This window comes from Vombatus ursinus, unplaced genomic scaffold (genome assembly GCF_900497805.2).
Source record: "Vombatus ursinus unplaced genomic scaffold, bare-nosed wombat genome assembly UNPS02014791.1, whole genome shotgun sequence".
NCBI lineage: Eukaryota > Metazoa > Chordata > Mammalia > Diprotodontia > Vombatidae > Vombatus > Vombatus ursinus.
In genome coordinates, this window is record NW_020954569.1 from 29,916,279 (window position 1) to 29,931,833 (window position 15,555).

General features: G+C 34.0%; 1 pseudogene; it reads left to right on the plus strand.

Annotated features, from left to right (window-relative positions):
• The first annotated feature begins 1,481 nt into the window (after window positions 1-1,481).
• LOC114048137 overlaps window positions 1,482-15,555 on the plus strand; it is a 30,840-nt pseudogene continuing 16,766 nt past the window's right edge.

The window sequence follows — 15,555 nt, forward strand, 5'->3', positions numbered from 1 at the left end:
GTTTTCTTGGCTATGTTTACTTCAATCTCCATCAATTAGTGAAGATATTTTTATGCTTTTTTATATTCATGGCACAGAATATTTCTTATAGTATGGTAATATTCCATTGTATTAATTTATTAAAGAGTCTATTAAAATTGTATTCACAGAGTTCCTTTGTGTGTCTTGATAAATAAATTCACCAAATTGTACCAAGTCTATAGATATTTTAAATGGATTTCTCTTTCTAATCATCCCTGTTTGGTTTTGGTAAAATAAAGAAATCCTTGTTATTTATGTGTTTATTTCATATCCTTCAACTTTGCTGAAATTTATTGTTTCATTCAATTGACTTTAGTTTCCTCTAAATAATTTATGATTACTCCTTCAATTTCTTCTACTTATGGTATTGCTATACCAGCCACTTATAGAACTGTATTAAATAACAATTATTATAATAACCATAATTGCTTTACCTTTATTATTATTGGAAAGGATTCTAGACTTTATCTATTATTTTTAGGGGATTTTTAGGCCAATTTTAAAATATTGCTATAAATGCAGCATGCTCAGAGCACATAATATTTTATAATATACTGTTTTAGTAACTTTAGTTCAATATTTCTTATCAGTATTGATCTATCTATATCTACATTTCTATATCTATATCTATCTATCTATATTGATTTTGTGTCTCATTGTTTTAGATGTCAAGAATGTATTTATAATATAGAAGGCATTATGTGGTATAGAATAGAGTATAAGTTGCAGTGACTCATTCATTTGGGCAGTGCATCTTATAGATATGGCATCTGTAAGGCTTTTCCTTTTCTCTCTTACTTGGCTAATGACCCAAATTTCAATTATATTTCCAGGCCAAGGAATCCTTTTGTCTCTCTCTCTCTGTGTCTCTCTCTGTCTTTCTCTGTCTCTCTGTCTGTATTTTACTTTAATGTTATTATCTTTTAGTAGATATATTCTTATTTTTGTTAAAATTATCTAGCATAGTGCCTTGAATATAGCAGGTGTTAACATACCTTTTATTTTTGAATGTTGAAATAATAAATGAGCTAATTAAGTTCTGTTAATAATGAGTTAGAACAGAATCAGATATGACTTTTCCATTCCAATCAGTTTGTGCTACCTGATTCCCTAAAGAACCTTATATATTCCTATGATTTCCTATCTTTTCATTCAGTTCTTCCAAATTTCCTACCTGTAAACATCCTACTCGCTTTCCAATCTTAGCACCTTTGTGAGGTTTCCTTGATTCTTTTGACTAATTTTTTTCCTACTTCCTAAATTCTTTATCAATTTGTTTTCTATATGTCACATGGTCCTTCCTACCAATTGACTTGTATTTCCAGCTATCTTTTTATCTACTTATAACTTGTGAAATGAGATCATAAACTCCTAGATGTAAAGAATTATATTTTGAGGATTTTCCTTTGAACTTCTTCCAGCCCACACTGTATTGGATCTTGCACACTAAAGGCTTTGAAATGAAGAACTCTGCCATAGTTACTTCCCAAATAATATCTTATCTCTCAGCACAAGAAAAATTAAGGACAATGCTGCAGATTGGCATAATTTATTATTGAAATGGAGACTCTCAACAATATGGGGTTTTCTGTTGTAAACAAAATAGGAAACATCAAAGTCAGTCCAATTAGTGAAAACAAGGTAGAACTAAAATCCAACAGCATTGCTTCTGGCTTTCATTTTCAAAAGGTACATACAAAATATAATGAGGAACTAGAAATGTTTTGAAAGGAACTTCATGACATATTGGAAAACTTGGCTAAGTTACAGGTGAAAATAGAAAAGTTAATAAGGAAATTATCAAAAACCCCATTTTCCATATATGACCCACTACCAAATTCGTTGAAGTTGCCCATAATCTTTTAGAAATGTGTAAGAAAGAAATATTCCTCAAATGAATCATTTTTTTAAAAGCTCACCCATGTTATGAACCAGGATCTCATTTTAAGATACTTACCTATGTGGTTGTACCAGACCTACCAGACCTACATTGAGAACAGCGGACTCGAGGTAGAAAGCATGAAACTCTACATCAGGAAACATAATTTTTCCAAAGCCATTTCATTTTTAAGCTCAAACTCCCAAAATTTGAATGAACTTTTCTTTCCAGGTCTTATGATCAAGGCCCATTGTTGCTTCATAAATTTCCTTCCGAGGTCACAGCTCTACTTCTTTTCTCACTTGCAGAATGAGTTACTGCAATTCCATCTTATGTATCTCTTAACACCCTCTGTTAGTAACTTTTAAAGTTTATGCAAGTCATCCATTAAGTACCAACTATTAAAACCATGACCCTCCTTATTTGACAAAAATTATTAGGAAGGGGGCAGCTAGGTGACACAGTGGATAGAGCACTGGCCCTGGATTCAGGAGGACCTGATTTCAAATCCAGCCTCAGACACATAACACTTACTAGCTGCGTGACCCTGGGCAAGTCACTTAGCCCCAATTGCCTCATCAAAAAAAAAAAAAGAAAAGAAAAAAATTACTAGGAAAATTGATCATATGTTTGTCAGAAAATGTTTAGATCAGCATTTATTTCTGCAATAATTTCCAAATGGATTCTCAAGCTACTGTTTAAAAAAAAAAGTTACAATACCCACACAATGGGGTGAAATCAGGAGAATGAAAGGAGGTGCCTTTCACAATTACAAGTAGGAAAATTCTAAACCAAAAGATAGAGGTATAAAATTAAAATGCATGTGCACACACAAAAGCAAGAGAAACTAGATTGGGAAAAATAGTTTCATCAAATAATAGAATAAAGTCTTGCTTAGTATATTAAAATAAATAAGTAAAATATATTTTTAAATTCCCAAAGTCATTTAAGTCAAAAAAGTTTGCTGTTCATTCAACCCATGGAAAGAGTTTATCCATGTCGAGTTAATATATTAGAGTTTTAAAATTTGCGAATTGCTATGTTAAAGAATTAAAATAAACTTCCATCACTCATATTTTTTCCACTCACATGGGCACAGCTTTTTCTACTATAATGGCCAATGGTATTAACCAATGTTTCTGAGTATAATTTTTTTTAAAAAAAGACTATTACTTTTTTCCTTAGAGAAATGATAGATGAGAATTAGAAAAAAATTGGAAACCTTTCCTCCTTGTTTTCTTACTCATTTATGTATCAATCCCCCCTACCAAAAAAAAAATTGCAAAATTTTGGAGAAAATCAGGGAAAATCATGGGAAGAAGATTCTTTGAGTAGTGCACTATTAGTCTTTGACCTTTATATATGGGAAGGGTCAATGGGATATATACCATGGAAGTTGTGACTGAGCAGAATCCATGGTTCTGAATAATGAACTATTATTTTGGGAGGAAATAAGTTTGCCTAGGGAAGCAGCAGAAGGAATAAAATCAGGAAGGTTTTACATAGGAAAGGGGCAATATTTTCATGCTAAAGAAACAGAATCATTAACTAGGAAGACAGATTATGAACTTAAAAGGCCAGAAAAATTGGCCAATGTCCTTAGCATAAGCTAGGCCAAAATGAGAATCAACAACTGAAGTCAAAGAGAGTAAATTAGAGGTGAGGTCTAAGGTCTTATAGGCAAAATTGGCACTATGTTAAACAATAAAGAATCAAGCTTAATATTCTTAATTTATCCATGTTAGAGGTTTTGTAAGTAGAATAAAAGTTTTGTATCTAGTTGTGTGTAGCCAATGCCCAGGCATCCTTATCAATCCCATAGGAGCCCATGGGAAGTATGCAGAAAACATATTCAACAGGAACACCTCCAATGAAACAATGATGCTAAGCCTCATATTTCTTGGCTAATTTCAGAGTATAGAAGTAGATTGTGAATGCTTTCTCTGAGAATGGGCAGGAAAACATCCTTAAAGCCATCTGTGTGACTAAGCCCAGACCACCTTCAGTCTCAGAGAGACCTATATTGTAACAAAGAAAATTGAGTTCCATATTATTTTTCTTCATGGAATGTTATCCAAATAGATTTTTGTTTTGTTTACTATAGTGTATATCATAACCTCTCTATAACCCCTTCTTCACATATCATTGTTTATATTATCTTTGTAACTTTTAGTAAGTATCATCTTGCTGTGTCTCTAGCAAATGACTCTAAGTGAGAGGGAAGGAAATATATGGCAAGGTAAGGTAAGGTAAGGTAAGTTGATGTAGGTAAAGAAGGAAAGGGAAGGAGAAGAAATGGAGAGGAAAGGAAAGGAAAGGAAAGGAAAGAAGAGGTAAGGAAAGATAAAATTAAAGGAAGGAAGAGAAGGCAAGCCAAGGCAAGGAAAAATATACAGAAGGAACTGAAAATAACAAGAGTCATATGGCTAATTTCATTAATGAAGTAGATTAAAAACAAGATATCAATAAATATTAGTTCATTTCATCTCAATCAAATTAGACTAAAAAGAAACTTTCCTTAGTTGGAAAGAATACACTTCCAAGAAGTTAAAAAAAAGCTTACTTTTTCTTCAACTCAAGAAAAGGCTATCATGTGGATCAACAAGCTATCTCTATGAATAGTGCCTGTTGCATAATAGGCACTAAATACATGCTTTTTTCCCCTTCCATCCTGTATCAGCTGAATTTCTTTGTATATGTGGAGGGTGTTACCAAAACCTCAAAATAATGAAACCTAAGCAACCTAAAACATGAAAAAAATGGCTAAAATTACACAGTAAAAATCAGTACTTTCACATTTTATGTTCTTTTTTAATATACAGACAAAGATAGAATGATTTAAGTGCAGTACTGGCTAGGGGCAAGTGCTAGTCAGTGTTATCAATGCAAGTATCTTCTGGCTCTCTGGTTTATTTATATACATGCCTTTTCAAGATCACTTTATTTGAACCAGGAAGAGAAAATGAAATGTGCGACTACTTGTCTTCTTGCCAGATCATATTCTACTAGGAATATATACTATACCACTACAAGGAAATAACATAAGGCATATATTTTCTTGGATTAGCATTCAGAGCTTGTGTGCGGCATGAAATTCTGTGTTGTAATTTTCCATTTGCATATTGACTATTTCAGTAGGTAAAATCAGGAGGAACTGTGGTATTTATAGGCATTTATGAAAATACTTTTTTAAGACATGATTATCATGTTTTGTCTTTTATTTAGGAATATTTGGCATGTTGGACCCAAGGTTGATTTACAATTTTATCAAAGTAGACCCATGATTTTCATAGCTGTATTTAACTTTGTTTTTAATATTCAACATTATTAGTTAAATTCTAATAAAAATAAATTGTGCAGGGTGCAGTTACTGTGTACTTTTGTGTAATATGTTTTTCATAAGTCTTAAACAAAATGTTACAATGCTAGCAAAGAGTTCTATAAGATTCTCTCTCTTTCCTAAATAATACTACCATACCATTCAAATACATATTGTTGTTGAGTAATTTTAGTCATGTCCAACTCTTTGTGATCCCATTTAGGGTTTTCATGGGAAAGACACTGGAGTGGTTTGCCATATCCTTCTCCAACTCATTTTACAGTTAAGGAAACTGAGGCCAACAGGTTAATTGTCTTGACCAGGGTCACACAGATATTAAATGTCCAAGGCGAGATTTTAACTAAGGGAGATGAGTCTTCCTGAATCCTGCCCTGATCATCTAGCTACCATGACATTTAGCTGCCCCTCAAATACCTGACATTACCTAAATATCTAAATTAGAAACATTCTTTATGTATTTCAGTGGATGCCTAAAACAGAATTAACATATATGGAGTGTTTGGAAGTAAGAAACTGCAGAGAATGCTACAAATTTTTCTTTTCTTTTTTTTAAATAGACTATAGCACAATGAAATTTATTTATGTTTTAAATAATATTTTATTTTAGTTATATGAAAAGATAGTTCTCAACATTCATTTTAATAAGATTTTGAGGTCCAAATTTTCTCCCTCCCTACCTCCTTTTCCCCTCCCCAAGATGACAAGCAATCTAACATAGGTTATATGTGTGCAATCATGTTAAACATATTTCCACAAAAGTCATGTAGTGAAAGAAAAATCAGAAAAAGGAGAATGCTACTTATTTTTCAAACAACTTATATTATTACTTGTGGTGATCAACAATTTTTTTGTGGGTGCACATTACACTATTTATTTCTATGTAGACAATGACTATTTCTGTCATATCTTTAATACTCTTTCTGACTCAAATGAAGATTAGATTACACTATCTATATCCATTTATATATAGATCTTATAACTACAAAAAAGATGAAAAAGTAGAAACATAAAAAAGATATCAATATAGCTCTACCTATTGATGAGGCTATAACCTTTCCATTGTTTCAATGACAGTGGCAGGAAAGGGAACATAGAGTATTATGAACCACATAGGGTTTAGACTAACCATCAGTTTTAATGCAACTGTTGATAATGTGACTTTTTGTTTATCTCACATTGCATTACTGCTGATAAATATTTGTGAGGAGGCAACCATTATAATAATTGCCATTGATACGACAACATTGCTTGTTAAAGAAGAAGTAGAGGAATTCTACAAAAAATTAATTAGGCTTTCTAAATTGAATAAATATGCACTATACTATCCAGCAGCTTCAACTCAAAGATAGGAAAAGAAAAGAAAGATGAGGTACTTTTGGGAAAGCATGGTTCAAAAGGAAAGAAGCTTTTAAGTTAAAGAATTGTACATAACACTGAAGTTTGACTTAACAAAATAAAAACTTATTTAAGAAAGGAACCAAAAAACCTAAAAAAAGTTAAGCACTATATTTTTTTATAATGAAATATTGTTGTTGTTGTTGTTGTTGTTGTATTTTTGGTGTTATCCATTAATCAACTGCCTACATAAAGCCAGAATACCAACTTGTTGGGAACTCAAAGGAGAGAAAAAAGACAAAAAAATGGTAGTAGTGGAAAAAAAAACTATAGTCACATCTTTTATTATAATTACATCTTAAAGTAAAAATTTACTAATACAATTAATTACATAGCTAATTATAATTAATTCAGTCATAAAAGATTAAAGAAGCAATTGCTAATAAAATTGGGAAATCAAAAGCAGCATTTACATTGACATCAAATATTAGTAATTTTATTAATAAATTTATTAAATTTAAATCAGTTTTAACAACAAAAAGAACAATAAATCTCTGAAAGTACATTAAACAACAAACATTTGACTTAGTAACAAGTAGAGATAAAGAAAGGGAATAAACTTTTACATAGCACCTACTCTGTGGGAGAAATTTTTTTTTTTGCAAATATTATATCATTTGATCCTCACAGCAACCCTCCAAGTAGGTGCTATTATTATGCCCATTTCACAGTTGCATGAACTGAGGAAATAGAGGTCAACTTATTTGCCCAGGGTCATGAAGCTAAGAAGGGTCCAAGATCAGATTTCAACCCAGGTCTTTCTGATCTGAGTCAGATTTTTAAATCTCGGGAAGAAGAGGTATGGATACTTATGAACAGTATCATCTCATTTCATAAAGCAAAGAAAAACAATGAAGAATAAAACAGAAAGTAATGTGATATTGTAGTAAGAACATTGTATTTGGATTCAGAAGACCTGGACTATAAGCTCAATTCTTGCCATTTACTACATTTTTGACTACAATTGTGGTCACATTGCTTAACTTCTATTTGCCTTGGCTTCCTCATTGGTAAAATATGGAAATTGGAATAGATGGCCTCTCAGGTGTCTTCTACTTTGACATCTATGATCCAGTGAAGTTCACAGAGAACTTAGCCACAGATTAAATTAAGCAACATCACCTTGATGGTATTTAATAATAAAAGTTAAAGGACAACAAACAAGAGAAAAAGGGGTGGGAGGGAACTGCAAAGAGTGTGATAATAAATCATCCTCATCAGCAAAGGCAGTGAAACAATGACAGTTGGACCCTAATATCACAAATCTACATGCTTATAAAGGAGTTAGATTTCTTAGGAAAGAAAACAGAGATGATAAAAACTTCTATATAGGACCATCTATATATAGAGTAGATGTGTGCTAATGTCTATGTAATTAGGAGGGCATTAAGGAATTGGTATGCAATGTATTTGAACTATCTGAAGGAGTCAAGAATACTTCAGGCATTGAAAAAATCCTGGACTTCATTAATACCAAAATTATTTTAAAAAAGAAACTGAAGAAACTCAAACAACTAACTATCCATATACCAACTCTCTCATTTAGAGAAATTCATTATGATACTATTCTTCGTAAGCATTGAGTGCATCATAGATTAGGGTATTAATAGGGAACAAGTAGACTTCCACAAACAATATTCAACAAAGAACCACATTTTTTGCTATTTTGCAATCAACTTAAAGGTGTTATAAAATGCCACTTAATGATTGATTAAGAAGAAGCCTTTCAGGGACAGCTAGCTGGCTCAGTGGATGGAGCACCAGCCCTGAAGTCAGGAGGACCTGTGTTCAAATCTGTCTCAGACCCAGTGACTGGGCAAGTCACTTAACCCCAATTGCCTTAAAAAAAAAAAGAAGAAGCATTTCATTGTGTAGACAAAAATATTACCATCCATCTTCTTTTTGTTTGTTGTCTTCCCCAATTAGAATTAGTCCTTAAAGGTAGAGACTGTTTTTCTTTTGGCCTATACTTGTATCTTTACCACTTAGCACAATTCAGACACATAGTAATCATAGAGTAGATGCTATTACCAACACACTTATCTTTTTTTTTTTTTAGGCAATTGGGGTTAAGTGACTTGCCCAGGGTCACACAGGTAGTAAGTGTTAAGTGTTTGTTCTGAGGCTGGATTTGAACTTAGGTCCTCCTGACTTCTGGGCCAGTGGTCTATCCACTGCATCACCTAGCTGCCCCCAACACACTTATCTTAAAGGCTCTTTTTGACTAAGGTGACTTCTTTACACACATGAAAATCATTCATTGAAAAATAAAACAGAAGAAATCATTAACTTCAATGACACTCTGATGATAAACTTTTGGACGAGATATATGCTTGCCAAAAGTGTTTGCCAGTAGGATAGAGGGGATCCAGTATAGAGTACAAGACAAAGAGAATTTGTCTTTGAACTGTCATGTCCTTTAGATTTTCTATTTGCAGAGGACATTGTTAGTTGCAGCATGGCTCAGAATTTTGAAGACCCTTTTGGAAAAGAGCTGAATCCACTTGAAAGAGTTTGGAAGGAAAATTTATAAAAAATCATTTTTTTAAAATGACTACTATGTCCTAGGTACTATGCTAAGCATTTTAGAAATATAATTTAATTTGGTCCTCAAAATAACCTTGGGAGACATGTGCTACTATCCCCATTTCACAATTATGGAAAATTAGACAAACAGAGATCAAATATCATACAACTAGCATCTGAAGCCAGATTCAAAAGAAGAGCTTCATGACTATAAGCCTAGAACACTGTCCACTGTGCCACCTAGTTGCCTCTAGTTTGTACTGACTAACCACAAAGGAAAGGTTAATTAGATGAAAAATATCTGTTATTAATATTGCAACATTCATTTGCATAGATAACATATGTTATCTATGCAAATGAATCTATGTGTATATATATATATATATATATATATATGTATATATGCTAATTGGGGTTCAGTGACTTGCCCAGAGTCACACAACTAGTGAGTGTTATGTGACTGAGGCTGGATTTGAACTCAGGTCCTGCTGACTCTAGGACTGGTGCTCTATCCACTGTGCCATTTAGCTGCCCCTGATAAGATATACTTACTACCTATCTGTATCTGGGATAGTACATATGGATAGTGATTTCAGCTCATAGTTAGATAAGAGGAAAGTAGGCTGGATTGGTTTCCAAAAATTGCAAAGCACTTTCAATGACCCTCAAATTTTCCACAGAACCAAAAACCATAATCACAGAATTCTACTGGCATTATTTAAGATAAGAAAAGCAACATAATATTTACCAAAAATTCTAACATAGCACAGTGTAGAGACATATGGTGAATGCAAGGAGGTTATAAAAGGTAACCTACATGGAGCTTCAGGTGGTGCAGTAGATACAGTTTTGGTCCCATAGTCAGGAAGACATGAGTTTAGGTTTAGCCTCATATTTTCCAAGTTGTCTGCTCCTGAGCAATTTATTTAACCTATTTATGCATCAGTTTCTTCATAATTGCACACTTTAAAAAACTATTTGAGTGTTGGCTGTTATCATCATCATCACCATCCTCATTATCATCATTCAAAGAAGACTAATAATAAATTATATCAGTAAGGAATTATATAATAGGAAGATAAGATTGGCTTGTCTTGTCATGTGTTCAGTGTGAAGGATGACAGGTAAACAACAGATTGCTCCACTCTCACCCTCATGATGTCACAAGAAATTGTGAAAAGCCTCTAGCAAATTAGGTAGTGATAAGAGTAAAGGAATAAGGGTCAGACAAGATGGGCACAAATGAATACATTGCCATTTTCATCACTGGAGAGAATATGCAAAGCAATGATATTATAGAACCATCTGAGTATATAGCTATAAATACATGAATTTTAAAGCACCAAAATATAAGTATATGCATGTGTTTATAGAGCAGCAAATATATTGAAAACAATTAGAGATTTTGTTCAGTTTTCAATAACTGAAAAGTTAAGAGATCTTATAACATCCAACCTCTTTTTTTTTTCCTATGCGGAACATTCTTGATTATTATTTCTATAACATAATGGGAAGGATAACATTTTAATTTAAATTTATGATTAGTAAGGAGAGAAAATGCCATGTGGCAGTATATACTAACCTGTATTTTGTATGGCATGTGGGTAGTAGGAAGAATATTTGTATAAATGCCAAAGAAATGAATAAAACATCAATGCTTCAAATGTACATTTAGTTCACACTACATATTAGCTGATATAATAAAAAAACTTACTTTTAAAATGACTTATTGTTTCAACATTCCTCCTACATATTATACATGTACCCATGTATGCATATAAATACACATATAGACAAAAGCATGTAAATGTATACATGCCTACATACGTACAAAAGGCTTCTCTTGTATAACTTCTAGCTACCCATGCAGAATAATTTTATTTTCTGAATCAATTAAGTGTGTAATGGTATGGTCAACTAAGCTTTTTCTGAATAATTAGGTCTTAATTAAGGTTCTTTCCCCTTTTTTCAAATTGAGAGACTTTAAATCAAATCTATCACAATCTCCATTCAAAAAGAACAACAAATAGAGTCGTTCCTTATTTACCCTTTCACATTTCATGAATTGATTCATTTGGAACAGCATATGGGTATTTTATTAGAGACACTTCATAAATCAAGAATGAAAATTGAGTCTTATTTCAGCATAAAAGCTTATAAATGGGAAGTGTCATAGAGTGAAAAGCATACTGAACTTGGCACCATAAACAACCTGATTTTGAATCCTACACTCCCTGCATTTTTACGGCTATGTCACGTCATCTTATTTTTTTTTCTTTAATCCTCAAATAAGGCAAAACAGAAGAATGAGAAGGCAATGGGAGCTCAGTTGTAGTAATGACAAACCTGTTAACATCTATTCTCTGTTTCTTTAAGATGGTGTTTTTAAGTACATTTTTGTTTGTTTTGTTTTATCAAGTTTATGGGATGGGTGGAGGAGTGAGTTGGGAGATGGAGTGACCAATCTATGCTTGTGACTTCAGCAAGGAATGGATCCTCTAGTGATCACTCTCTCTCTCTCTCTCTCTCTCTCTCTCTCTCTCTCTCAATGCAGACCTGGAACTGTTCTACAATTTATAGTACTAGAGAGTGGTCTGGGACACTAAAAGGAGACCTTCCTGACCCAAGATCAAGATCAGCCCTCTAGAAATACACTGCCCCTCTTATTCATGATGCTGCTTCACATTTGATTTCTTAGCCACTTCAGAGCTTTTTGGATAAATTTTTAGCATAAATTCTAAAGAAAAAGGGAGGGAAGGAGAAAGAAAATGGCAAATTATGAATGTATACATTATTGGATAATAATAGAATGAACAGTACAGATGATGAAATTTTATTAAAAAATGGACTGAATTTTATGTCTTATAAGTACATTGCTCTCCCTGCAGTACAGTAGTGTACAACTTGAATAGCAGCAGTTTTGTAACCGATTTTTAATTAGTTTTTTCGATTTATCAACAATCATTTCCATAAGCTTTTGAGTTTTAAATTTTTCTCCCTCTCCCTCCTCAAGATGGCACACAGTCTGCGGTAGGCTATACATATACATTCCTATTAAACACATTTTCACATTAATGATGTTGTAAGGAAGAATTAGAACCAATAGGATGAACCACTAGAAAGAGGAAACAAAACACAACAGAAGGAAAAAATAGCAAATAGTATGCTTCAATCTGCATTCAAACACCATAGTTCTTTCTTTGGATGCAGATAACATTTTCTATCATGAGGCCTTTGGATAAGTCTTAGATCTTTGTATTGTCGAGAAGGGTGTGACCCATTTTTTAAGGGAGTGGTGGTACCAATTAGTTAAAAATCCTCTTTAATTAAAAATTAATTAATGTTATCCAGTATCCACTCTCTTATATTTCCCTTCCTTTTCCTACTAAGGTGTATAAAAAGCAAATCATAAGCACTTCCAAAAACTTGAGGCAGAAACAGTATTCAATGCTAGTAAGAAGAAAAAAAAAATAGTAAATACCAAAACCTTGACAACCTTACATAATATTTATTTATTTATTTATTTATTTATTATGTTTTCATGGTAATTTATTTATTTATTTTTTTGTTTTCAACATTTACTTCCACAAAATTTTGAGTTCCAAATTGTCACCCCATCTCACCCCTCCCCCCACCCCAAGATGGCATGCATTCTAAATACCCATTCTCCTAGTTTGCCTTCCCTTCTATCTCTCCCTCCCTTCTCTTATCTCCTTCCCCTTCAATTTTCCTGTAGGGCAGGATGGATTTCTGTACCCCATTTCCTGTATTTCTTATTTCCCAGTTGCATGTGAAAACTTTTTTTTTAAACATGTGTTTTTTAAAACTTTGGGTTCCAAATTTTCTCCCTTCCTCCATCCCCACCCACCCTCATTGATAAGGCAAGCAACTAGATATAGGTTATATATGTGCAGTTATGCAACACACTTCCATAGTAGACATGCTGTGAAAAACTAACTCTATTTCCCTTAATCCTATCCTGCCCACCCATTTAAGGGACCCTGTCCCTTATCAGAAGTATTTGCTTCTGATTACTCCCTTTCCCAATCTGTCCTCCTCTCTATCATTACCCTACTCTCTTTTCCCCTTACCCCCACCATTTTCCAGTAAGGTAAGACAGATTTCCACACCCAATTGAGTGTGCACGTTATTCCCTCCTCAGGTCAAAACCTATGAGAATAAGATTCACCCATTCCCTCTCACCTTCCCCTATTTCCCCTCCACTGTAAGAGCCTTTTCTTTTCTGTTTTGTTTTTTGTTTTTTTTTTTTTTGTGGGATAATTCACTCCGTTCTACCTCTCTCTTTCTCTTTCTCCCAGTATATTCCTCTCTCACCACTTAAATCTATTCTCCAGATATGACCCCTTCATTTTCAACTCACCCTGTGCCCTCTATCTATCTATATCTATATATACGTACATATACTTTTTTCCCCTCCAACTACCCTAATACTGACAAAGGTCTCATGAGTTACAAATATAATCTTTCCATGCATGAATGTAAACACTTCAACCTTAATAAGTCTCTTATGATTTTCTCTTTCCTGTTTACCTCTTCATGTTCCACTCGAGTCTTGTATTTGAAAATCAAATTTTCTATTCAACTCTGGTCTTTTCATCAAGAATGCTTGAAAGTCCTCTATTTCACTGAATGACCATTTTTTTCCCCTGCAGGATTATGCTCAGTTTTGCTGGGTAGGTGATTCTGGGTTTTAATCCTATCTCCTTGGCTCTCCGGAATATTAAATTCCACACCCTGCAGTCCCTTAACGTAGAAGCTGCTAAATCTTGTGTTATCCTGATTGTGTTTCCACAATACTTGAATTGTTTCTTTCTGGCTGCTTCTAATATTTTCTCCTTGAGCTGGTAACTCTGGAATTTGGCTACAATATTTCTAGGAGTTTTCCTTTGGTGATCTCTTTCAGGTGGTGATCAGTGGATTCTTTCAATTTCTATTTTGCCCTCTGGTTCTAAAATATCAGGACAGTTTTCCTTGATAATTTCTTGAAAGATGATGTCTAGGCTCTTTTTTTGATCATGGCTTTGAGATAGTCCAATAATTTTTTAAATTCTCATTCCTGGATCCTATTTTCCATGTCAGTTGTTTTTCCAATGAGATATTTCACATTGTTTTCTAATTTTTCATTCTTTTGGATTTGTTTTACAGTGTCTTGATTTCTCATAAAGTCACTAGCTTCCAATTGCTCTATTCTAATTTTTAAGGAAGTATTTTCTTAGTAAGCTTTTGGACTTCCTTTTCCATATGGCCAATTTTGCTTTTTAGGGTATCCTTGTCCTCATTGGCTTTTTGGACCTATTTTGCCATTTGGGTTAGACTATTTTTTAAGGTGTTATTTTCTTCAGTATTTTTTTGGGTCTCCTTTAGTAAGCTGTTAACTTGTTTTTCATGATTTTCTTGCATCACTCTCAGTTTTTCCTCTGCTTCTCTTACTTGCTTCTCAAAATCCCTTTTTGGCTCTTCCAAGGCCTGGGATTGATTCATATTCTTCTTGGAGGCTTTGGATGTAGGAGCTTTGACTTTGTTGTCTTCTTCTGTTTGTATGTTTTGATCTTCTTTGTCACCAAAGTAAGATAATATAGTCTGACTCTTTTTGCGCTGCTTACTCATGATCCTGACCAATTACTTGAGTTTTAAACTCTTTGTTAAGGTAAAAGTTTGCTTCCAATGTGAAGAGTGTACACTCCCAATCTTCTGGGGTTTGTGCAGCTGTTTTCCAAGGTACTTCTAGGGACTTGTAAATTTTCAGTTCTTCCAAGGTGGTATGAAAAGGGGTGAGGTGTTTTCTCTCCACCACCACAACAAGCTCCACCGCACCAGCATTCCTCCTTGCCCCAGGACCACCCCTCAGAACTGTGACCCAGATCCAAGCACCAGTAAAGCAAGAGATTCCTGCCTCAGCACTGACAAAGAGATCCCTGCAATCCCCCTCTGATCAGCCACTTGATTCCCCTCAGTCTGTGGGCCAGAAGCTAAGGAAAAAGCAGCTGAGACCTAGCTCCTCTCTCACTAAAGTAACAGACTTTTCCCACTGACCTTCTAAGTTGTCTTTGGAATTCAGGGGTTGAGAAGTCTGGAAACCACCATGGCTGCCCACAATTCAGACCTCTGAGGCCTGTTCCAGGGTCACTGCAGCCTGCACACCCATACTGAACTTCTTTCCTTTCCCTGCACTGAACAATGTACCTTTCTGATCAACCATTCAGGCTGTCTTTGGCTGGAAATTTGTTTCACTCTGTCTTTTTTGTGGGTTCTGCTGCTTTAGAATTTGTTTAGAGCCATTTTTTTAGGTATTTGGAGGGCTTTGGGAAAGAGCTCAAGACAGTCACTGCTTTCCCTCTGCCATCTTGGATCCACCCTCAACAAGTATTTCAAC